This window comes from Acartia tonsa, chromosome 7 (genome assembly GCF_053477335.1).
Source record: "Acartia tonsa isolate MP-2025a chromosome 7, ASM5347733v1, whole genome shotgun sequence".
Classification (NCBI taxonomy): Eukaryota; Metazoa; Arthropoda; class Copepoda; order Calanoida; family Acartiidae; genus Acartia; species Acartia tonsa.
Genome location: NC_137266.1, coordinates 3,965,830 through 3,988,879, shown reverse-complemented (window position 1 = coordinate 3,988,879; position 23,050 = coordinate 3,965,830). Strand labels below are relative to the sequence as shown.

The 23,050-nt window shown below is 30.3% G+C and overlaps 1 protein-coding gene across 1 annotated transcript in view; it reads right to left on the bottom strand.

Moving 5' to 3' along the window:
• The window catches only part of LOC145324686 (glutamine--fructose-6-phosphate aminotransferase [isomerizing] 2-like), a 181,468-nt gene that overhangs the window by 148,721 nt on the left and 9,697 nt on the right, over positions 1–23,050 (bottom strand). The gene's annotated exons all lie outside the window — the stretch shown is intronic.

Here is a 23,050-nt window from a genome sequence, read left to right as displayed (position 1 = left end):
CCCTTTCTACTCAATGTTATCTTATGTTAACCCTTTTTTCTTACTCTCCAACACACACATATACACTCCCCTTTTAAATATCTTATCTTTACTAGTTTTTCTCTCCTTAAAATTGAATGTATCTGAAAACTATTTTTTCATTTTTTTGTCTCTCTTATTTGATTTTTTTCTTCAATATTTTCTAACTTTTTATTTAACCCAAGCAAAGCTAATTCTAGAATTATTACATTTTTTACTTTGTCGCTTTTGTAAGAGCCAAGACATTCACCTTTCTCTTTAAGAGAGTGTTAGTTAAGAGATATACAGAATTTTAATAATAAGATGTACAATTTAAATGTTTTTAATTAATTTTAAATATTTTTAATATTTATAAGAAAGTGCTAATGTATATTTCATTTGTTAATACTAGTTGCTTCGCCACAAGCTTCAAGGACAGGGCGAAAAAGGCCTGGAAAATAGCCTAAATCCACCCCAAGACATTATAAAGCTTCCTTGAAAATTACCATGCACTCTGATTATCAGTTTTAAATACTTTTTATCACAGGATTTGTAGATTGTGAATAGATAGATATATGACAGATAGAAAGAATGGAATGATTTAAAATTCTGACATAGGGAGATTGGAGTTCACAAATCAAAATGATATTGTACAATAGAGTTATCACAGATTCCCTTGCCGAACATAAAACTGTCCAAAATGTCGCCTTTCAGCAGCTTTAAAAATATTTTTTTTTCTACTTTTGTTTAGCTTTTTTGGGGAGGTGCAAACAAGTAGTAGGTCCCTAACCTCCAAAAACGTTTTTGCTCAAAATAAAATTGTTGTTTTACATTGGAAAATATGAGATTTAAAGAAAATAAAAGTCTCGTTTTGTAGAACTACTAATAGATTTTCTAACTGCTTATGATTGTGTTAGAGTCTAAATCTAGTATACCTCTACCTACCTATCTGTACCCCACTTTTTGCTTTCCATATTTTTCCCAGATATTATGTATGTACATATATATCTTACCAGAGGTGAAAATAATGCGCCAAAAAACCTTGTGATCGCTGCCAGCCTGCCGCCAGAAACAAAACTATGACGTCACAGATTTAAACAATGAATGACGTAGATGTATAGATAGATAAATATGGATATATAGAGTAAATAAATAGATTAGGTTAGTCATATAAAAAGATAAAAAAAATTATGACTATTGCTGCATAAAGCCCTAAATGTCGTTTGATAGATACAAATATTTAGATAAATAACTAGAGTATTGATCGAAGAGTAAAACCCAATTAAAAAGTAAAGAAAATTGCAATCCCAAGAAAAACAAAATATTAGAATAATTAGAAAAGTTTGAAATTCTTTGGTGACTTGCTGACGTCACAACAGCTCTGTACCTCTGACGTAATAACTGTTTATTTGTTTTTCTTTAGCACAAAATTGTCAGGGATTTGGATCTGCATAGATTAAAATGGTTATCTATCGAATCATATTATAGACAGCTTTCCATGGATATAAAAATAGAAAATTATAATATTAGAACCAGTTTTGTTAGACCCGAAAGGCCGAATGCTTACAAAACTGGTTGTAATTTTATAATTATTATTTTAATATTCGTGGAAAATTGTTTGTAATTAGATGTTATACATAGTTGTTCAGTATGGATGATAACCTGTTCTAATCCACCGGATATTAAGATTTTCTTACTGGATACTGCTTTAATTTATTTTATACTAAAGGTGAAGCCTCAATTTATGAGATTTATTTTGAGACTGCAAATAATATCAAAGTTTAGAGTCTACAGGATAGAAGTCATCGATAATACAAAGTAGAATAATGTCTGTCCGTCCCTTAAGATCTCGGTAACCACTGAACCGATCGGATTCTACTCTTCAGGGAATATACCTACTGGTCCTGTGGTGGTTTTAGGCTATTTTTTTGGGACACTCCAACCCCCCAAAAAGAATCCCCCCCTTTTTTTTAATTATTTAAAATTAGTGGTGGAGTGGGGGCATCTCCAGAGGTAATTTTGTTTCTTTAATTACCTCTTGGGGCAAAGCCCCTAGAGGCTAGGGCCGAAGCCGCTAGTTCTATTTATAATGTGGCAGCCCATCTCTGGATATAACATATTGTTGTTCTTCTACACATATAATATATGTTTAATATTAAATAGTTTCTCTTTTTTTATGAATATTTATGTGTCTACAATACAAACAAGAACAATTTATTTAATGCAAGCTCAGCATTTATATAATAATTTAATTTCTCGTATTCATTTGAATCCGGTGGATAGGAACCGGTTCTCATGAATACGAAAAAACTATGTCTAGCATCGTATTATATCCAGTTTTCTACGAATATAGAAATGTACAATCATAAGATTAAAACTAGTTTTTTTAGCCGGTGCCTTCGGCACCACGGGGCTAAAAAAACTAGTTTTAATCTTATAATTGTACATTCTATATCCACAGAAAGCCGTTTATAATACGATACGAGAAATAACTATTCTTTTGTTTTCATTTAAAAATAACATTAAATAAAAAATTCTGTAACTTCTATTCCAGTATGGCTTCGAAACCGATTAATATCCGATGGATTAGAACTGGTTCTCAGCCATACTGAAAAATCAAGAATATCATCGTATTCCACGAATAAAAATCTTTAAAAAATACCAGTTTTGGTTTTAAATATTTTTCATTTAATTAACCGCGGAAAGCTTTCAATAATACGATTTGATATATAACTATTGCATAATCTTAAAGTTAATCTATTGGCTGCTAGCTAGAATAGATAATTAAAGGCGATAATTTGGCTGTACAATAAATATAGATTTAAATCTTGGGAGTGTACAAATTTAGCTAAAGAATGCGTTCTTACTTGCTTTTAAATGAGTAAAATAAAACATAATTTAGGGGCCAAGCTTTATTTAGTTCAAAATGTAAATAAATCTATGTAAATATAGATAAAGCTGTAAAAGATATGAAAGTTTTGGCGTGTCTATTTCAGCCATACTAAAGTTTGAACAAAGTTTGAAGATTCAATTATCTGCTATCTGTTGAGATACATTCAATTTTTGACCATTCCAATTCTAAAATAGGAAGTGGCAAAGCAACTAATTTTAAAAAGGGGTTTCCTGACCTCTAAATAAATTAAAAATAAGGGAGGGGTTAGTTTTTTTCTCCTACATAAAATTCAATAATTAAATACTTTCTAGTAGTTTCGCGCCTAGAGGTATTGGGAAGCCCCACGAATCATTCGATCGTAATTTGTAAAAAAAAAACGAGAAAAAATTGAGGGGGGATTTATTTTCTTAACGGGGGCTTCGTTTCAGGGTTCAATGAGGGGTTCCATATAATACAAAGTAGCTTGATGTCTTTCCGTCTGTCCGTCTGTCCGTCTCTTAAGAACTCGGTAACCACTGAACCGATCAGATTCTGCTTTTCAGGGTATATACCTAGTTGTCCTTTGGTGGTTTAAAGCTATTTTCTTGGAGGGTGGGACAACCCCAACCCCCCCAAAAAAATCCCCCCCCCCCTTTTTTATGGGGAAGTTAGTTCTTCACATAAAGCTACTGGCAGCACAAGTAGTACTTAATTTTATATTTTTATTTTTTTAATTACATCTTGGGGCAAAGCCCCTAGAGGCTAGGGGCGAAGCCGCTAGTTATTTTATAGATGAATAGGATATTTCCAACTTATGGATGTTATCATCGTTGTCTGTTATAAATGTACAGAACATACACAAAATGTTTAATATTAAGCAAAATATTTAGATAAGATTTATGTCAGATATTTACAGGAAATTTTCTCATTTTGGTTTGTTTGTATTGCGTAGATAAAATTTGTTGCAAAGCTTCTTTACAAACCTGAAGTTTTCTTATTGTTGCATGTCTGTTCATTTAAAAAACTTAACGTGTAGGTTTCTTCATATCAAATTTGAAAGCATTACTTTTTATTAGAATCAAAACAGGAGTCACAAACGTCAGATTGGACAAACGCAGGAGTGGACACTTAACCTAACCCAACCTATTTTAGACCTTCTTATAGGTTTTTTAAATCCCTAACCCTTGCGGGGGGCTTATTTGTTCATTCATATCTTAACCGAACCTAATCTGTATAGAAATACTTAATCAAATTAATGTTTTAACACTCCTGCGTTTGTCTACTCCGACGTTTAGGACTCCTACCTACCCTTTATCGGTACCTTTAAAGCCAACCCCGAATTTTTTGAAAAGAATAAAAAAAATTTGGGATCATAAATTTCTAAAAAGAAATATTTTTTGGGGGATGAATGTAAAACTTCCTAAAAAATTGTGTAAAGGCCGTTCCTATCGTTTATGAGATCTTGTCACATACAGAAAAATCATATACTGTTAATTTATTACAAAGTTTATGCTAAAAATGTTCGAAATTAACTAATTGAAATAAAAACTTCTCTTCTTTTGCACATATTTATAAAAGTAATTTAAATATGTTTGCTCTTAATCTTTTTAAATAATTTACTTCTATTGAAATTTTAAATTTTAAAAGATTTTTCAATTAAGAATTTTAAATATAAATATGTCTTGAGTTAAAGCCCTATCTTAAGTTTGTCTCATAATATTATGAAATGTGAAATAGCAGACAAGTCTGTATTCTTAATGAATGGAAATGTGTGAGGAAATTAGATTATTTTCTTATAGTTGTTCTTCAATAGATTCTTGTTTATTCTATGTATTTTATGTCCATATGTATCCTCTTGGTTATACAAAAATATAAATATAACTTACTATGATCTACTAGCTGCTTCGCCCCTAGAAGCCTATAGGGGTAATGCAGGGGGGAGGGGGAAATACAAAATTTTCGGGGAGATCATTTTTTGGAGGACAGTTAAAAACCTTCCCTGGACCTGTACAGACAAAAAAGCTAAAAAGGTACTACTTTATATAATAAAATATTTTTTCTTCCAAAAAGTAATCAATTTATTTTGTGATTACAAAAATGAAAACACTAACAAGAATATGTAAATAATATTAAGATTTTAGTGGTCAGAGCTGCCAAATTTTTTTAACAAACAACCCCCCCCCCATTTGTTTTAATGGTTTTGTCTTTTAATATTACTGTGTGAAAGGTATAGTTCAATAGCACAAATGTACAACCTATACGAAAAGAATGAAAACAAAAATCCTAGACGCCATGCCACTTCCTTCAGTTTAGTCAGGTACATTTTTAAAAAGTGCTTAATTTGAATAACAATCTATAAAACTAGACATAGTTTGTTATAAATTTCAATTTTACTTTCCTCATATCAAAATACTGTGGTATTTCACCAAAAAAGACAAAGATTAAAAAAAAGTAAGGAGATACAAACAAAGGGAAACTATGACGGACACAACCAAATGTCCTAATTGATAGCTCTAATGGAAATTTAGATACTCATAAAGATTTTAGATTTGCTCTATACTACAGCTAATAAAATTAAAATTACGATGCAGCCGCAATCACCTAAAAATTCCTCAAGTGAACGCAAAAATTAAATACTTATTGTATGTAGTGTAAATTTAAACTTCACGCCAAGAATTGTGTTATGATTTGCAATAATAATAAAAACTTACTAGAATGTGTGAATACTTGAAATTCAATAATAAAAGTAATAGTGACAGATGGATGAATAATAGAATTAGGAAGTTATAGATATATGTTGTACAAAATATTTTTTAAAAAAATTTCTAATAGGTACAAAAATCAAATCCAGCATTTTTCAATCATAATCAAACCTTGAAGTTCTTTATAGCCACTTTTAGGAGCTACTTAAACCTTATAATATGACTTTTATTTGCAAATTTTATTAGAATTCCCCACAATATTCACAAACATGATATCCAGGACAATTTATGATTTCAAACAGTTAGATAATTGGATATGACGATCTGTAATAATCCATAAGGAAATTGCAAGCATTTTCGTTTTGGAAATACATAAAACAATGTCACTACTCAAATAGACATGATTTAAATATGCCAAATAAATATGCTTGTATATCTAGGATTTAAAAATAGCTCTTATTAGATTAACTTTCTGAATGCCTTAACCCTCTAGTTATTTATATCTCTGCTACTTAGAAAGAAGGAAGATATTCATGCTGAATATTAATTTATCTTCCTCCTAAAAACTTTCTTTCTGATTTTGACATTTCATTCATCGAGGTTGGGTTGAGATACTCTAAAATTCACTAAATTATCAGAAGCAAAAACAAGTGAATCAACAAATATTATAATGCTGTTTAAATTTTCCTATTTGCGCTTTTACAAAAAGTGTTTTCTTTGACATGGGTGGTGGGGGGGTTACTGGCAATATCTGGAAGTGTGAATAATATACCCTCCTTAATAATAAAGTATAGAGGCGAACTAAACTAGTATTCATTTTAAGACTTTTCCTTTATTATCATAAAAAATCTATTATAAGTTTAATGAACTTTTTAGTATAGCTCAAAACCGGTTCTAATCCCGCGGATATGGTCATTGGTAAAAAAGATAATAATTTCTGAAGTTTTAGAAATAAGTATCTTAAGTAAAGGAAGGAAAAATATTGTTCATTAATTAAACTCACAAATAAATTCAAAGTAAGACGACATTTGGAAATATTCCGCAGAAATTAATAAGAATACAGTGTAATGAATATTTGTTAACAATAAAATTATTATTTAATATCCCTTCCTCATTTATGACACTTTGAAATAAACAAAGCGTTTGATACAAAATTTTGATAGTTATTTCTCTATTATAAACGGCTTTCCGCGGATATACAATAGAATATATAATTATGATACTAAAACTAGTTTTTTTTAGCCCCGAGGTGCCGATATAATACGATGCGAGACATACTTTTTTCGTATGGATGAGAACCGGTTCCTATCCACCGGATTCGAATGAAAACGAGAATAATTATTCTGATTTTCAAAATTATTTTTTTTAACAAAAAATTTCATAATAAAAAATTTATTTTTATTATAGTGGGATAAAACACATAAGTTTTCAGTATAATTTTTGAATTCTTGTTTAGCTTTAAAATAATCCTTTCAATTAAAAAGAAATATGTTTATTTATATTTTAATGTTAAATCCCCTCTATAAATGATCAATCTATTTATCAGTTATGATAATATTTGCCTGGTAAAAAGTTTCTACAATTGAGAGTTTGTTAATTTGCTTTGGCAAATAATAGACTAGTTCAATAAGAAAATAAAATATGTAAAGATGTTAGGACTCTAGGGGGCTTGGTGTCGCTTCGGGTACTAGGTAACTAGACCTCTCTCCACGCACCTTGAAACATACTCCGCTTATGAATGCGGTGTAAAGCGTCCAATCGCCCATCAGACAACCAACTCTCTGAGATGCACGACCTTTGTCTGAGAAGTCCCAACTGTGCATGGTAGCGAGTTGCGCCTGTTTTGGGCCAAGGCATTTCCCCCACTCTAACTATTTACGTCGCGCATCTGACATAGTAGCAGTGGGAACCATTTTTAACGTCTTCAGTTATGACGCGGTGTCGGACCGAGATTCGAACCTATCACCTTCCCGACGAGGAGCGAATGCGCTACGTGTTGAGCCACGGTCGCGGGTATAAATAAAATATGTAACGACGTATCCAGATCAATGAAAATTAATTAATTTGCTTTCTCGTATTCATTCGAATCCGGTGGATAGGAACCGATTCTCATCCATACGAAAAAACTATGTCTAGCATCGTATTATATCCAGTTTTCTACGAATATAGAAATGTACAATCATAAGATTAAAACCAGTTTTTTTAGCTAGTGCCTTCGGCACCACGGGGCTAAAAAAACTAGTTTTAATCTTATAATAGTACATTCTATATCCGCGGAAAGCCGTTTATAATACGACACGAGAAATAACTATTAAATACTTTCTAAATATTTCCTTTAATCTTATTTGTTTTTAGAAGATTTTCGGTGCTTTCCATAGTAGAGTCTTTCGAGCACTGAAATCCCACCACTTCATTTCAAATAAATAAAATTGGTTTATTTTGTCCTATACAAAGCCTCTGCGGGGAGCCCCTGGCGCGTTAAATTAGTACCTAATATAACCTTCAATATTTGTCGGTATTTTAGTGTTTCACTTATATCTAAAAATATTACATTAGGTAGTTTTTGCTACTTTAAACTATCATTAATTATCATAAATATTAAACAGCTTCATTTTATATATCAGATACTCTGATTTTATAGATACCAATGAACTCTGAATAAAATAAACAAATCAAATAAACTATTTCTATTTTACATGATTAACATATATTTTATCTATTCTTATTTTTTAAACGTTGTTTATGAACAATAAATATTTTTGGTATATCTTTTTAAAAAGGGGAAGATGTGAGACAGCGTAAAGTGGCACCAAAAAATGACCTCATAAAATAACCAATAAGAGGCAAGTATAAATTTTACCATTGGTCAGTTACAGTGTATACTGGCCACTCATTGGTCAACTTTATTGTATAACGTCATTTTTTTGGTGCCACTTTACTCTGTCTCGAAAGATATAGGTGTTTTTCTAACCTTCCTTTTAAGCAAATGAAAATGAGAAACGATGGGAAGTGACATATCTAAAAAGGAGGTATAAGGGGAGATGTGGGAAAGGAAACCCCTAACAAAGAGATGAGTTTAGACGTATTTTTATGACGTCATACATGACAATTTTCAGCACTTCGAAAATGATTGCCGGACTATATGAAGATTTTTCTGGACACTTGAAAATGTAATTTATAAATCATATCATCCCTTCGTCAAAACACTTAAAGGGAGAAGTAAAAAAGAATTACTCAGATGCTTCGTACCATTTGAATTTTATGTGATTTTCTTATGAGAAAGAATCATTTTAAGAATATCTTTTCTCGTATTCATTCGAATCCGGTGGATAGGAACCGGTTCTCATCCATACGAAAAAACTATGTCTAGCATCGTATTATATCCAGCTTTCTACGAATATAGAAATGTACAATCATAAGATTAAAACTAGTTTTTTTAGCCAGTGACTTCGTCACAGCGGGCCAAAAAAACTAGTTTTAATCTCATAATTGTACATTCTATATCCGCGGAAAGCCGTTTATAATACGATGCGAGAAATAACTATTCCTATTTTATCTGTTGCTACTTATAGCAATGATGTGTCTACTACATATTTAAAATATTAAGTATTCCACACCCTAAACGTATCGTATTTCGAGAAAAATCAAAAGGGAATTTAGAGACATGATAATATTGAAATTGGGGAATATTAATTAACGTCGCCAAGAATTCTATTTCAAGAATATGATATATATTCCCCTCTCCGTTCGTTCACAAATAGCTCCCTATTTATATTTTTCTAAATATTCAAATTTCTTAATATTTATTTACGAAGTGCTTCGTAAATAAATACTAGATTTTGAAAAATAATAAATTTTTACGTTGTATATTTCTATTTCTGAAATAAATCACGCAATCTTAAATGAAGTATGTTCGTTAAACAATTCCGAAATAAAATTTACTAAATATATTAGACTTTTAGGGTCTTTCTATGAAATTAATGTGATGACATAATTTCCTTACTCCAAAAAGTCTACCTGTTTTAGACGTCTTACTTTTTTCATTGCTTTTTTTACAGGGTAAAATAAAAATTCTTCCTAATATTAAAAAAGTATAATTTTGCATTACGTAAAAAAAGTATATAACGATAATGAAATATATTAAAGTTAACTTATAATAGTTTGTAATTGTATTTGTAACAATATATTTATAGATTCCCTGTTATTTGATATCATCCGTTTCCGGTGTATGCTGTTCAATTTATATCAGGGATAAATATATACACAAAAATTCCTCCAACAAATTTTTATTATTTACCATGGTCAAAACATATTAAAAAATCTTATTTTAAAAAATGTAAATATAACGAAATAAATTATATTGAAGTTTCTAATTACCCATGTACATTTCTACCTCGTGTCTCCATGAGGTGCACACACCATTAAAGCAAAACATTAACATAAATGCATAAGTATAATCAAAATTATAAGTAAGTATTCTGTCTATAAATAATATAAATACTAACATATTAATGATGAACAGACTGACGTCTATAACCAACACAAATTATAGAAAAGCTTCGCTAATTCCTAGTATTTTGAATTTTCCATATGTTTTGTTTTGTTATTTCTTGGGGGGGGGGGGGGGGACATTAACATAAATGCATAAGTATAATCAAAATTATAAGTAAGTATTCTGTCTATAAATTATATAAAATAGTAATACTAACATATTAATGATGAACAGACTGACGTCTATAACCAACACAAATTATAGAAAAGCTTCGCTAATTCCTATTTTCCATATGTTTTGAATTGTTATTTCTTGGGTGGGGGGGGGGGGGAGGGGAGGGGTCAATATTTGTATCGTAACGGTCAACCTTCAAACTAGGGGGGGCGAGGTAGGGGTGAATCAATATCATTAGCATATATATATCGACAACATTTCTTAAATAGGGGAGGGGTGAGACTACACTAGTGTAATAAATTATTATCGATTCAGCGTTTTTTTTTTTTTGGGGGGGGGGGGGGAAACATTTATGACCTCATAAAGCTAAGGGTCAACTCATCATACAAGAAATATGAGACCTTAGAGAACAAGGACAAAACGTTACAATTTACAAAACTAACTCCAATCCAAATAAAATAAAAATATTTATTTTCATTTTATTTAAGTCAACATAGTTTATTTATTTATTTAGAATATTTATTTCATTAAAGTAAAAAAAGTTATGATTATTGTTTTGTTAGTATGTTAGGTTAAATTAGTACATATTACTTGAGTTAGAATGATTAATACATTATTTAATGGTTATTGGTGGTTTATTTTTTAACTTTTCTTTCACTTTATGATATTAGCAAGTTTGATATATGGTTGAGTTGAAATGTAGAAGACAGTAAGCAGGGTGGAGGGTTGGAGAATGTAGGGTGTTGGAACTTTGGAAGGTGGATTATTATAGAGTAGATACGCTGAAAGCCTGAAACAAAAAATCTTAAGTCTTAACAGCTATGTGAGGGAGAGGGGGGGGATGGTAATTTATCTATCTTGCTTAGCGTTCGGTTAATTCTAAATTAATGAATAAATAAAAGCTATCTATCTTAAACGGACGTACGGAGGGACGGACCGACCGACCCTAATTATAGAAAAGCTTCGCTTTAAAAAAATAAATTTTACTTTTATTTGAGCCAATGTTAGATAAAAAGTTAATAATTTAACCAACCAATTAAAATATCCTTGTATTTATGTTTTGACATGTCCTATAATCAATAGGCATCTATTAAATGTAATCTAAACAAGGATAACAAGATTATCATCCATTGTCTTATCTCCTAAGGTGTACTTTACAACCCTCTCACATACTCACACGACAATACAAATACACATAATAAATACTAGGATATGACAATGAAAGAAAAATCGAGATTTTTGGAATAAAGAAAGGGGAGAATAAATTATTTAAAAGTCTTATCTATTATACAAATTTTATATCTAAGTTTTCATATTTATTGAATTGTTTACAAGTAAAACTGATATGGTTCTGATATCGCAAAAACCAATCAACCAATATTATTTTTTTATAATTCATTCTAAAAAAATAAAAAAAACTCATCAATATTTAATTTTTAAAGTTTTCATATTTATTGAATTGTTTAAAAGTAAAACTGATATGGTTCTGAGTTCTGATATCGCAAAAACCAATCAACCAATATTATTTTTTTTATAATTCATTCTATAAAAATAAAAAACTCATCAATATTTAATTTTTAAAAAAAATTTGTATAAAAAGTAAAAAAAAACACTGAGAAAATATTAGGTGTAGAGGTTTCGTGTTCTTTCTAGACAGCTATATTGGCTATTTTTCCAAATTTTGACGGAACGAAAAAATTTATTGGAAAATATCAGTAAATATTAACTTTCAGGATCGTAAAAATTTAGAAAAGATTTTAATATTTCTGTTTCATGTCCATTTTCAACCCTTTCCCTAATTATTATCAACGACTTTGGACCGTTCGTAGATAGGGGGAATATCTGAGAAATATTGACCCGTGGGTTTCAAATTTCCATCGTCAAAGATATATTGGATTTATTTCAAGTAGACATATGTCTGACTTATAGAATTTGACATTTACATTTATAAATGTATATTGCATGGTTCAAATTGATACAAATCCGCAATTATTTGACCAAGTATTTGTGATACACATTGTTACATATGTAATTGTTTTCTCAAGAGACTGCAGTGACATGAATATTAACTATGTATAAAGATTTTTTTTAGTGGCAAAACTACTCTATGGAATTTATACATGGGCAAAATGTTCAAATTTTATTAAAAGCTGGCTTAAATTTTTGGAAAATTTTCAATAAAAAATAAATGAAAAATCTTAAAATTAATACCAGTTTTGTTAGCCCGGTTATCGGGGCTTAAAAAATTGGTTTTAATCTTCATTTTAAAATTCGTGGAAAGCTGCCTATCACGAGATGTGATAAATAACTATTATTTGTTTTTAATAGAAATTCATGAAGAAATTTAAATTTACGGACTACTTTAAGCTCGGTATTAGTCCTTTGTATATCAGAAGGTATATTTTGGTTAGATGTATCTTCAAATATAATTATCTTAACCTAGGGGCTAGAAGCGCAGACATTGGTATGACAAAAAGGTGATTAATTATTCATTCCTGATATCCATAAAGTAGTATTGGGGTTAGATAAGTGTTTATCAATACTCATTAAGATATATAAGTTGGAAAGAATTTTAATGTTAAAGGTAGATTTGAAATCTGCATCAAATTTTAAGGATTTTTGTAAAATTCGTTTTTTGTATAATTCTTTATTTAAAAGCGAAAATACAATTTAAGTTAATCAATTTTGACATCTGTGATTGGTGGATTGAAAACTATCTGCGCTCTGATTGGAGAAGCTTAAGTGTCGTACATCATTCAATCAATCAAAATTAATTAACTTAAATTGTATTTGCGCTTTTAAATAAAGAATTATACAAAAAACTAATTTTATGAAAAAAATCCCTAAAATTTGATGCAGATTTCAAATCTACCTCTAACATTAAAATTCTTTATAAAAACTTAAAAACTTATACTTATGCTTTATAAGGGCCAAAAAGTAATAATAGCTATTTCTCGTATCGTATTATAAACAGGTTTCCGCGGATATAGAATGTACAATTATAGAACTAAAACCAGTATTTTTAGCCCCAAGGTGCCGAAGGCACTGGCTAAAAAACTGGTTTTAATCTTATGATTGTACATTTTTATATTTGTATAAAGCTGGATATTATACGATGCTAGACATAGTTTTTTCGTATGGATGAGAACCGGTTTCTATCCACCGGATTCGAATGAATACGAGAATATACTTTCTCGTAATTATTCGAAACCGATTAATATCCAATGGCTTTTCATTTCAATATCTTCGGAAAACTGTCTATAATACGATGTGATAAATAACTATTCACAATCATCTTCAAGTTTTCGGATTTTATTATGTAAACATTTAGTATTTTTTAGTCTTACATAAAACTTCATAAAAAGAATCTCAATTATAATTAATATATAGTTCTTTTCATCTATAGGTCTAATTGACTATTCATCTATAATCAGCTAACAAAATTGTCTTGTACAGTTTACACCTTTTCATATAATTATCTATCCATCTATCTTTACTCAACTTACAATCAAACACTGATTTTTTGTTTAATTCTGTTATTTATCAATCTATCTATTTGTTTTTTTACCCATCTATATATATTCATTATCTTCCTATCCAGAAACACTGGTTTACATCTGCAGGGGTTAATTAGTATTCTCTTATGAGACACTGACAAACCACTTAAACATTGGCTACACAGAACTGGATGGGACAATGGCCGATAAATAAAATTTGGATCTACTGCAGTTCACGGTAAAATATTGCTGGTAACGAATATTGCCAAAAATCTATGAATTTTAAAGGCTGCTAGCTGCCAAACGGCTGAACGTACAGATCATACCCGCACACCATTTTAAGCGGTATAAGAAGGCTTACAAATAAACTGGAATAGCCGAGATCCAATGATGCACAGGGAAAGCTTCACTGAAGAAAAAACGCGTAAAATAGGTCTTTTTCGCGCATATCTCTGCACTGCGAGATAATTATGCATTATTGATTTATGGCTATTCCAGATTATTTGTAGGCCTTCCTGCTTAAAACAGTGTGCGGGCATGATCTGTACGTTCAGCCGTTCGGCAGCTAGCAGCCTTTAAAATTCATAGATTTTTGGCAGTATTCGTTACCAGCAATATTTTACCGTGAACTGCAGTAGATCCTAAAATTTCCCTAGCATTCTTTTTGGTTCAAAATTATTATAAATTACAGTTTTAGCTTGATTTTTCTTGTTTTAAGGAATGTAATATAAATTTGAACAAAACTTTATGAAAGTTTAAACAGCTATAGTGCATCGATTTTAATATATTCATATGGTCAATTCAAATACGTATATTCTATATTTAGGAACATAATGTAGATATAAGATATAATATTTGATTTGAATGTTTCTTGAAAATGTTCAAAAAGCAGGTTACTGTAGACTAGATTAGGTAAATGCTAATGATTGCCCTGCAGGTTTAGGAAATAGGCCCCACAGGGGCTAGAAAAAGAGGAAAGATACTGTGAAAATATGACAAAATCGGCTACTTAGTTTTCTTTCCATGATCCAAAATTTCTAAATAAGATTTTATTTATTCATCATTTTGCCCGAATATGGATTTAATATGCTGTAATGTTGAACCTCCGAGAGAAAGCATGGCAAGTGAGCTATTGGTTTAAAAACCATGAACACTTTCTGGGGTAAGGAGTGCTATGTTTCTTTAATGTTTCATCGGAAAGCATTTTAAATAAGATTTGTTATAGAAGCTTTCCATTGAAAAGAATAATAAAATTGGTCTATCAAGTATCCCATCTATTAAAGTAACATTCATTAACAAAATAAAACTCAAATCTTTTTTTTATACGATAGTGGCTATCATTAATGGTAGTTAGCAGAAAATTAACCTAAAGGTTCTTAATTTATAGTTTAAGAAACCATGTAACATATATACTTTTCCTTAGGGGCGTCCAAGCTTTTACATTTTTTTTTTTTGGGGGGGGGGTTAAAATTCAAAATTCAGAATTTTGGGTACCCCCAAATTCATTTGTTGGGTGGGTATCTTTATATCATATAGGCAAGGACCGCAAAGCATTTTTTTTAGGACGGGGATGAAAATTCAAACTTCCACAGTTTGGGGGTGCCTACGGCACTAAAAAATTCATTAGGGGGGGGGGTAATCTCCCCTTTACCCCCCCCCCATTGGACTTCTTTGCTTTTCCTGGTATTTTTTTTGGTTATTTTACTGTCACACCTATTTTGTGTTTGGTTTCCGGGAGTCTAAGCTACGGAGAATATAACATATAAGGTGTTTTCATAAGCAAGAAAGTAAATTAGAAATAGCAAAATTTACCAAACAAATTTTCAATCTTTCATGCGTAATGATGAATATTTTAATTGCTGTTTTTCTCTCATTAAAGATATCTTGTACGGCTCGCATGATATTCTTTGAATATTTTCTTATTTGAAAGTAAGGTCTTTTTAAATTGGATATGTTCTATCTTAATCCATGCAGTGTTGCAGTGTTGTGTGGACACCAAAAGTAATGGAAAAGGAGGTAGAAGTCATTCTAATATTCCGGCTTTTCTAGAAACAAGGGGAGAAAAGAGAAAGAGAAAGAAAGAGAGGGGAAAGGGATAGGGAATGAAAGAGAGAGGAGAGAGAGAGAGAGAGAGAGAGAGAGAGAGAGAGAGAGAGAGAGAGAGAGAGAGAGAGAGAGAGAGAGAGAGAGAGAGAGAGAGAGAGAGAGAGAGAGAGAGAGAGAGAGAGAGAGAGAGAGAGAGAGAGAGAAAGAGAGAGAGAGAGAGAGAAAAAGAGAGAGAGAGAGAAAGAGAGAGAGAATGAGAAGGAGAGGGAAATAAATAGACAGGTAAAATTCTTTTAGTAGTACCATTTCATCATTTACTGTGATAACAATTATTTATTTTATTTATTTAATGAATACATATTCCATTTATTTGTTTTTTTCCCCATGAAAATTTAGGGATTGATAAAAGAAAGATGTTATATTTTTTTTTCTACAAGTAATAAAAAAATAACTTTATTAGAAAAAAAGTTTCGTGCTCAGACAAATATAAATATCACGTATATATATTCAAAAGTAGAATTTAAAGGTCATTATGTGTGTTTCAATGGTATGTGTGTTTTTTTTCTATGACTTTCCAAAGAATTGTGGACTTTGTAAGCAAAATAAAAAGGTCCTGATTGAAAATTTGAAATAGTTGTTCAAGCATAAGACTCAAGTTGTAATAGGATGTCAGTTAAGTATGTTTTCTTCATTTAAAACATATAAAATTATGGCCTTTTCTGTTTAGAGATTATTATTATTCATTTATTGTCAATTGTTGTGATATTCTTGATAGATAGGTGATAAGGTATTTTTATTTATCAATATAAGAATTAAAATCAAATGTATGCATAGAAAAAAAAAAAAAATAGCAGGTGCTTTCACTCTACTTCCTGACCACCGTATTCTCCCCTTATTTGCAAGAAAATTGTTTCTAGCTCTTGCAGGGATTCTAACACTTACCCAACCTAAATCTGGCCAGGGTAACTTCAATGCTCCTCTGATTTGAAGTCCTTTCGTTTTAATACCTAAACTTAAACTTTAGGACCTATTAATAGAAATTCTAACTACAAAAAATTCACAGTAAAAAACCCATGACAAAAAACAATAAAAGTTTATCAACAAAAACACTCATCTTGATTATTTTTAACTCTAACCTATATTCAACATGTTTAAATGCAATGCCAAATTTTTAATTCATTTGCGGGACATCACTCTTTGTTTGAGTTGTAACTCCTAGCCTCTAGGGGCTGTGCCCCAAGAGGTAATTAAAAAAAGATAAGTACTACTGGTGCTGCCAGTAGTTTTATGTGAACTAACTTCAACATAAACAAAAAAAATGGGAGGGGATTTTTTGTTTTTGGGGAGGTCCCACCCTCAAGAAAATAGCTTAAAACCACCACAGGACCAAATATACCCTGAAGAGTAGAATTCGATTGGTTCAGTGGTCAACGAGATCTTAAGGGGCGGACAGACATCATGCTACATTGTATTATAGATAAAATGTTTTTTTTTATAAAAAAGTATTTTTAATTTAACCCACTTACCCCAGATAGAAATTAAACATTAATATCCTTTTTTTCATGGGCGTTGGGAATTTTTATAATATGTAATATGGTTTTAATCCTTTAATATAATAAGAATTAAGGAAAAACGGGTTTTAAAGTTTTATTTTTTTGTAAAAGGGGGGGGGGGAGATATCCGCTTGAGATATAAGTGAATATTTAGTTTTCTGAACCTATAATTAAATCACCACCCTGAAAAGAAAAAATCACCCCCCTCAAAAAAAATTAATTAGTCGAAAGATTACCATCCTAATAATAAAATCATTTGTAATTATCTCATTTTCAATAAATCAAATCATTTAAACTACAGTAACAGGATGTCTGTTTGTCTGAGTTTTTGTGTGTTTGTGTGTCTGAACCGATTAGGTTCTCCTTAACAGGGTAGCTTTTCATAGGTCCCAGGATGGTTTATAACTATTTTCTTGGGGGGTGGGACACCTTGAACCCCCGCAAAAAATGAAAAATACCCTCCCCCCAAACAAAAATTATAAAAATTATAAAATTATAAAAAAATCAAATTATATCTATCCAACTACACATCCCTTTATATTGTAAATGATAATGCACCAGTGTATCTTGACTTTGTCTCATGAGGGTTGATATTGAAATTTAGAATGTGAAGTGCCGTAAACCCATGGGATGGAAGGGAAGTAACTAACTAATCAATGCATCTTTCTATATCTATGCGAAAATGTAGAAAGATTTTTATCTCTGAAAAATACTAGTATTTCTATCTTTGGTGATAACAATTAAAACATTATGTTTTAGATTAACACTAGCGGCTTCGCCCCTAGCCTCTAGGGGCTTTGCCCCAAGAGATAATTAAAAAAAAAATAAGGTACTACTGGTGCTGCTCATAGTCTAATGTGTTCCCAAGAAAATTAATTTTTTTTTTGGGGGGGGGAGGGGGGTAATTTCCATTTTTTTTTGGGGGGGGGGAGAGGGGGGTGTCCCACCCTTCAAACAAAATAGCTTAAAACCAACACAGGACCAATAGGTATATACCCTGAAGAGTAGAATCCAATCGGTTCAGTGGTTACCGAGATCTTAAGGGACGGACGGACGGACAGACAGACAGACATCATTCTACTTTGTATTATTGATAAACTGATTAAATATTATCAAATGTAAAATATAAAAGTGCTAAAGCAGTTATAGGTTATAAAGATAAGTCTTTTAAAATCAGTTGATATTCCTTTTATTATCAGTAATAAAAAAATCCTCTCTCTATACTTTTTTTTTCAAATTAAATTAATTTCCAGTGTAGCTACGAAACCATATTAGAACTGGTTTTAAGGCATACTAAAAAATCACGTATAGTATCGTATTTTAGACAATTTTTTACGAGTAATGAAATAAACATCATAACAAAACTGTAATTAAACTTATAACCTTTATGTTACTATTCGCGAAAATCTGTCTATAATACGATGCAATAAATGTCTATTAATAACGATTTTGGTGGATTTTTCACGAAAATAATTTTGCCCCACTAAGTGATTAGTGGGGCAATTTTTTTTTAAGAATCCACCTCTGTTCTTTGCTAACCACATTTACTTTGTCCCTTTTTCCCTGTATATATCTTAATGTTTGTATCCCAAGAGATTATAAGGAAGTAAGCAGTATCAACTAATCAAACCTATGTACACATATGATGCACTACAAATATACATATCATGGCAATCATTTAAAGATACATTCTTGTTGTGAACTGTTAGGTTGATGTATACAATAATGTAAATTAAATTAATATTGTTGACCAAAATGACAACATATATAAAAGTAAAGCTTAAAAAAACTTTCTATTGAAAGTACTTGAATAAAACAGAATACTACTAAGAAGTTAGTACATTTTAATCTTTAATTTTTTTAATCTGTCGCAAAATTGCATGGAAAGAATGTAGATGTGCTATGGTTAAAACATCTGTCTAATAATTACAATTTTAAAGATTCCATGATATGTAAAGTTAATTTTTAATGACTTTCTGAAATAAGCAATATTAAGGTGGAAATGCAAAAAAATTGTGCCTCATTGTAAAAACAATATCTTGGAAATTTGGTTTAACTAACATGCCTAAATTGAAAATATGAACGATTCGTTACAGACTTAAGGACCCATTGAATTGTATATAAAAGCTTTGCTTTAAATAAGATGGGAAAGGTACTTTTACTTTTATATGACTACAAAGTTACTTATAATAGTACAAATATAAGTAGTGATTTTACGAAATAGAATCTTTTAATTAATTTTATTTATTACAGTTTAACTTCAACAAAGCATTTGCAAATAGCACACAAAATTAAATTAATATACACAGCTTTTTGTCAGGGAGGGATAGGACATTGGACTGTTTCTAACACTAATACCCAAAGTTTTATAATACTGGTATCTTTTTCGTTGGCTTAACAACTTTGGGGACTTTTGATTAATTTTTATTTTTTATTTTTCATTAAGTTGAGTGTCTAAAACTTTTAAAACGACAAATTGTAATCTACAGAAAGGGTAATTTTTTATATCATCATTTAGGTTGTGCATCAAATTATCGGCCGTTGTCCTATCCATTTAAATCACTGATTTTTTATTAATAGGTAGATATTTAGATAGAATTAAAGGCGTTCACAGAGTTTAAAATGGGGGTTTGAAGCCTTTTGGGGGTTAAAAAAGGTGATCGCAGCCCTACACATTCTTAATGGGGCTGTTGATACCCCCCTGTACGCTTATGGAATAGATTGATATCTATAAAAACCTTGCAATCACTCATGAATTACATTACCTATATATCCCCAAAGATATTTAAGCCTTTAAAATTACTGTTAAATATTTGCCTATATTACAGTCATGTTACTATAATATTGTAAAGGTAGCATAGGAACCAATTTTAAATTTGGCAAGTGCAATAGAAGGTCACATTAAGTAAATACATATTACATACACTTTTTTGAAGCGAAGCTTTTTATACATTGCAGTTCTTCCGTCCGTATGTCTGTAAAAGATAGCTCTTAATTTGTGCATGTTAGGGTCGTTCAATCGATTTCAAACATTGCATGATAATTCACACAAAAAACTGAAAATTTGTCGAAATAAAGCAAAGCAACTCTATTATTATAAGTATCTATCTATACTTGGACATTGATTTGTTTTCAAGAATTATTAGGTACAAGTTTTCTAACTGTATAAATCAATATTTTCTTGTTTTAAAAATAACCTATGCAAAAAATTACTTTCATGTCTGTAAAACATTCATAAAGTTTGCCTAAGTCATGGTATTAAAAATATATGTTTATACGGTGTTGAAAGCATTTAAAATTAGGAAATACACCAATAACTTTTTTCCATTCTCCCAATGAAAATCATCCATACTTTGCCTCTAAAATCTGCAAACATCATTTTTAATGCGAATACCTTTTTAAAGTAAAAGTGTGTTATATTCGTATGCCTGCCTTGTTTTGAACAAAATATGTAATAAGATATTTTAAGATTGACATTTTCATCAATAACTGTTATCCTAGTACATATGTGTACTACTTTTAGCCCATTTAATATTTATTACTTAAGTTTTGGTGCTATAATTATCTTTTTTTCACAATTTTGTTTTGTAAAAACTTCGATTAACGCAAGCACTTATACAACTCAAGAATATGTGCAATGAAAAGTAAAATAATAAGTTATAAAAATAGATGATGTGATTCATCAAGTTTTTTTTTATATTTTTTTCATACAATTTAAAAATTAGGATTATTAAAACGATTTGATTTTCCCTCTAGCAATAATGGATATAATAAGTTTAGTGTACTGTGTACGTTAATATGTTACTAACGTTACTATGTCATATTAAAGGAATATTATTAATGTTCATTAACAACACTCCAACAGAATCCCGCCTTGTAGAAAACAGTAAAAGTGTCTGACTATGACGTCAGAAAAAATTAACAATTAACCAATGAAAAGCCAGTATTCACAATGGTAAAATATATAGCGGCCTCTCATTGGTTAATTGTTAATTTTTTCTGACGTCATAGTCAGACACTTTTACTGTTTTCCGCCTTGTACCTAGACCATATTCGCAATTTGCCCTTTAAAGAACTGTATTAAAGATGACTGTTTTTTTTCTTCTTAAAATATTTCTGCTCGTGGAGATATTGTTCTTGTACGTTATTGTGCTAAAGAGATTTTAACAGATATTTATCGCATCAAATATTGACAGCATTCCGCGGATAAAAAACTGGACAGGAATATCATTCTCATTTAAACAAAAAACTCATTTTTTTATGCTAAAATGTGGTTTAATTTTGGTTTTTAATTTTCATTTATTTCCCGGTTATGATCATTTATATCCCTGATATCAAGTTTCTTTTAATAATTAGTAAAAATTCAAAAATCTTCCAAAAAAATTTCAAAATCTTCTAAAAATGACTACCTCCGGGAAATAAATGAATATTTACATCCACTATTTAAGGGGTGGTTTATATGGGAATGCACATTTATAAGATTAATATGATGAATATGATGAATTTTATTTTATTATTTGTAGCAAATTGTCTATATTATAATACAAAACATGATTTTTTAGTATTTTTAGGACTGCTTCTTATCCAGTGGATATTAATCGGTTTCTAATCCATACTGAGAAAACAATGTTAGCTTCTTAGATTATTATTACAATTTCTTTTCTGTAATCCTAGATAAATCACATAAATATTCTATTATTTCATAATATAGGATTTATTTATATTTGTGTAAAGATTTATGCTTTTCATAACAATATAATACCTTTTTAGTTTTTACAGGATTTATTTAAAACTGTAAATGTTAAATTTTAGCAAAACTTCTGATAGATTTTTGTCTATCAATTTTATTCAAGGGAGATTTTTTCAAGAGACGTTTTCTCATGGGAGGGTGTTGGTATCCTTCCCAAACATAGTTATAAACCTTCCCAGGAACCTAGAGAAGCTTCACTGTAAAGAAAATCATTTCGGATCAGTTAGTGAGATCCTTCGGTAAACAAAGACAGACACACAGACATACTGTTACTTTTATTGAAGGATTGCTTTGCTATTTAGAGACAAATATGTATTGTTAAGCTGTTGTTATTAATATACAATATTTTACTGTAATAGATAAACACACTTTTTTTAGACACATAAACCTTGCATATAAATCTGTCTTCGTTTTAATATCATGTTTTTCAAAACAGCTATGAATAATAGCAAAAATTTTATTGTTTAAATTAAATTTTCTCGGATAAAGAATCTTTTAATCCTGAAGAGTCAAAGGAATAGGGCTGAATGCTCCTTTCCCCACCCACTAATTATATCTAATTTACTTCTTATAAAAGCCATAGCTATCTGATTTTTCAACGGAGTATTGAGACGACTGTGTGAATTGAAGTTTTTGAATACCATCATCTTTAAGCAGGCAAAGGATAGCAGAAATCTAGGAAAGTGTATCCAGGTAAAGAACATTTATTACTTCAACAACTCTTTAGAAAATAATTTTACAAAGCAATATAAAATTAGTTGTTTAGATCAATTACAGGTTCCAGATTGATTCTCCAGGTTCTGATCCACCAAGTCTCCAGAAACTCCTATACCTCCAGCCAAATACCATAAATAACAAACAACATTATGACAAATAACTTTTAGAACGGTTATGTTGTGAACAGTTTTTTTCATAAGAAATAAATTTTATTTCCCATTAGTTTTCTTCTAATTCTGCTATTTGGAAA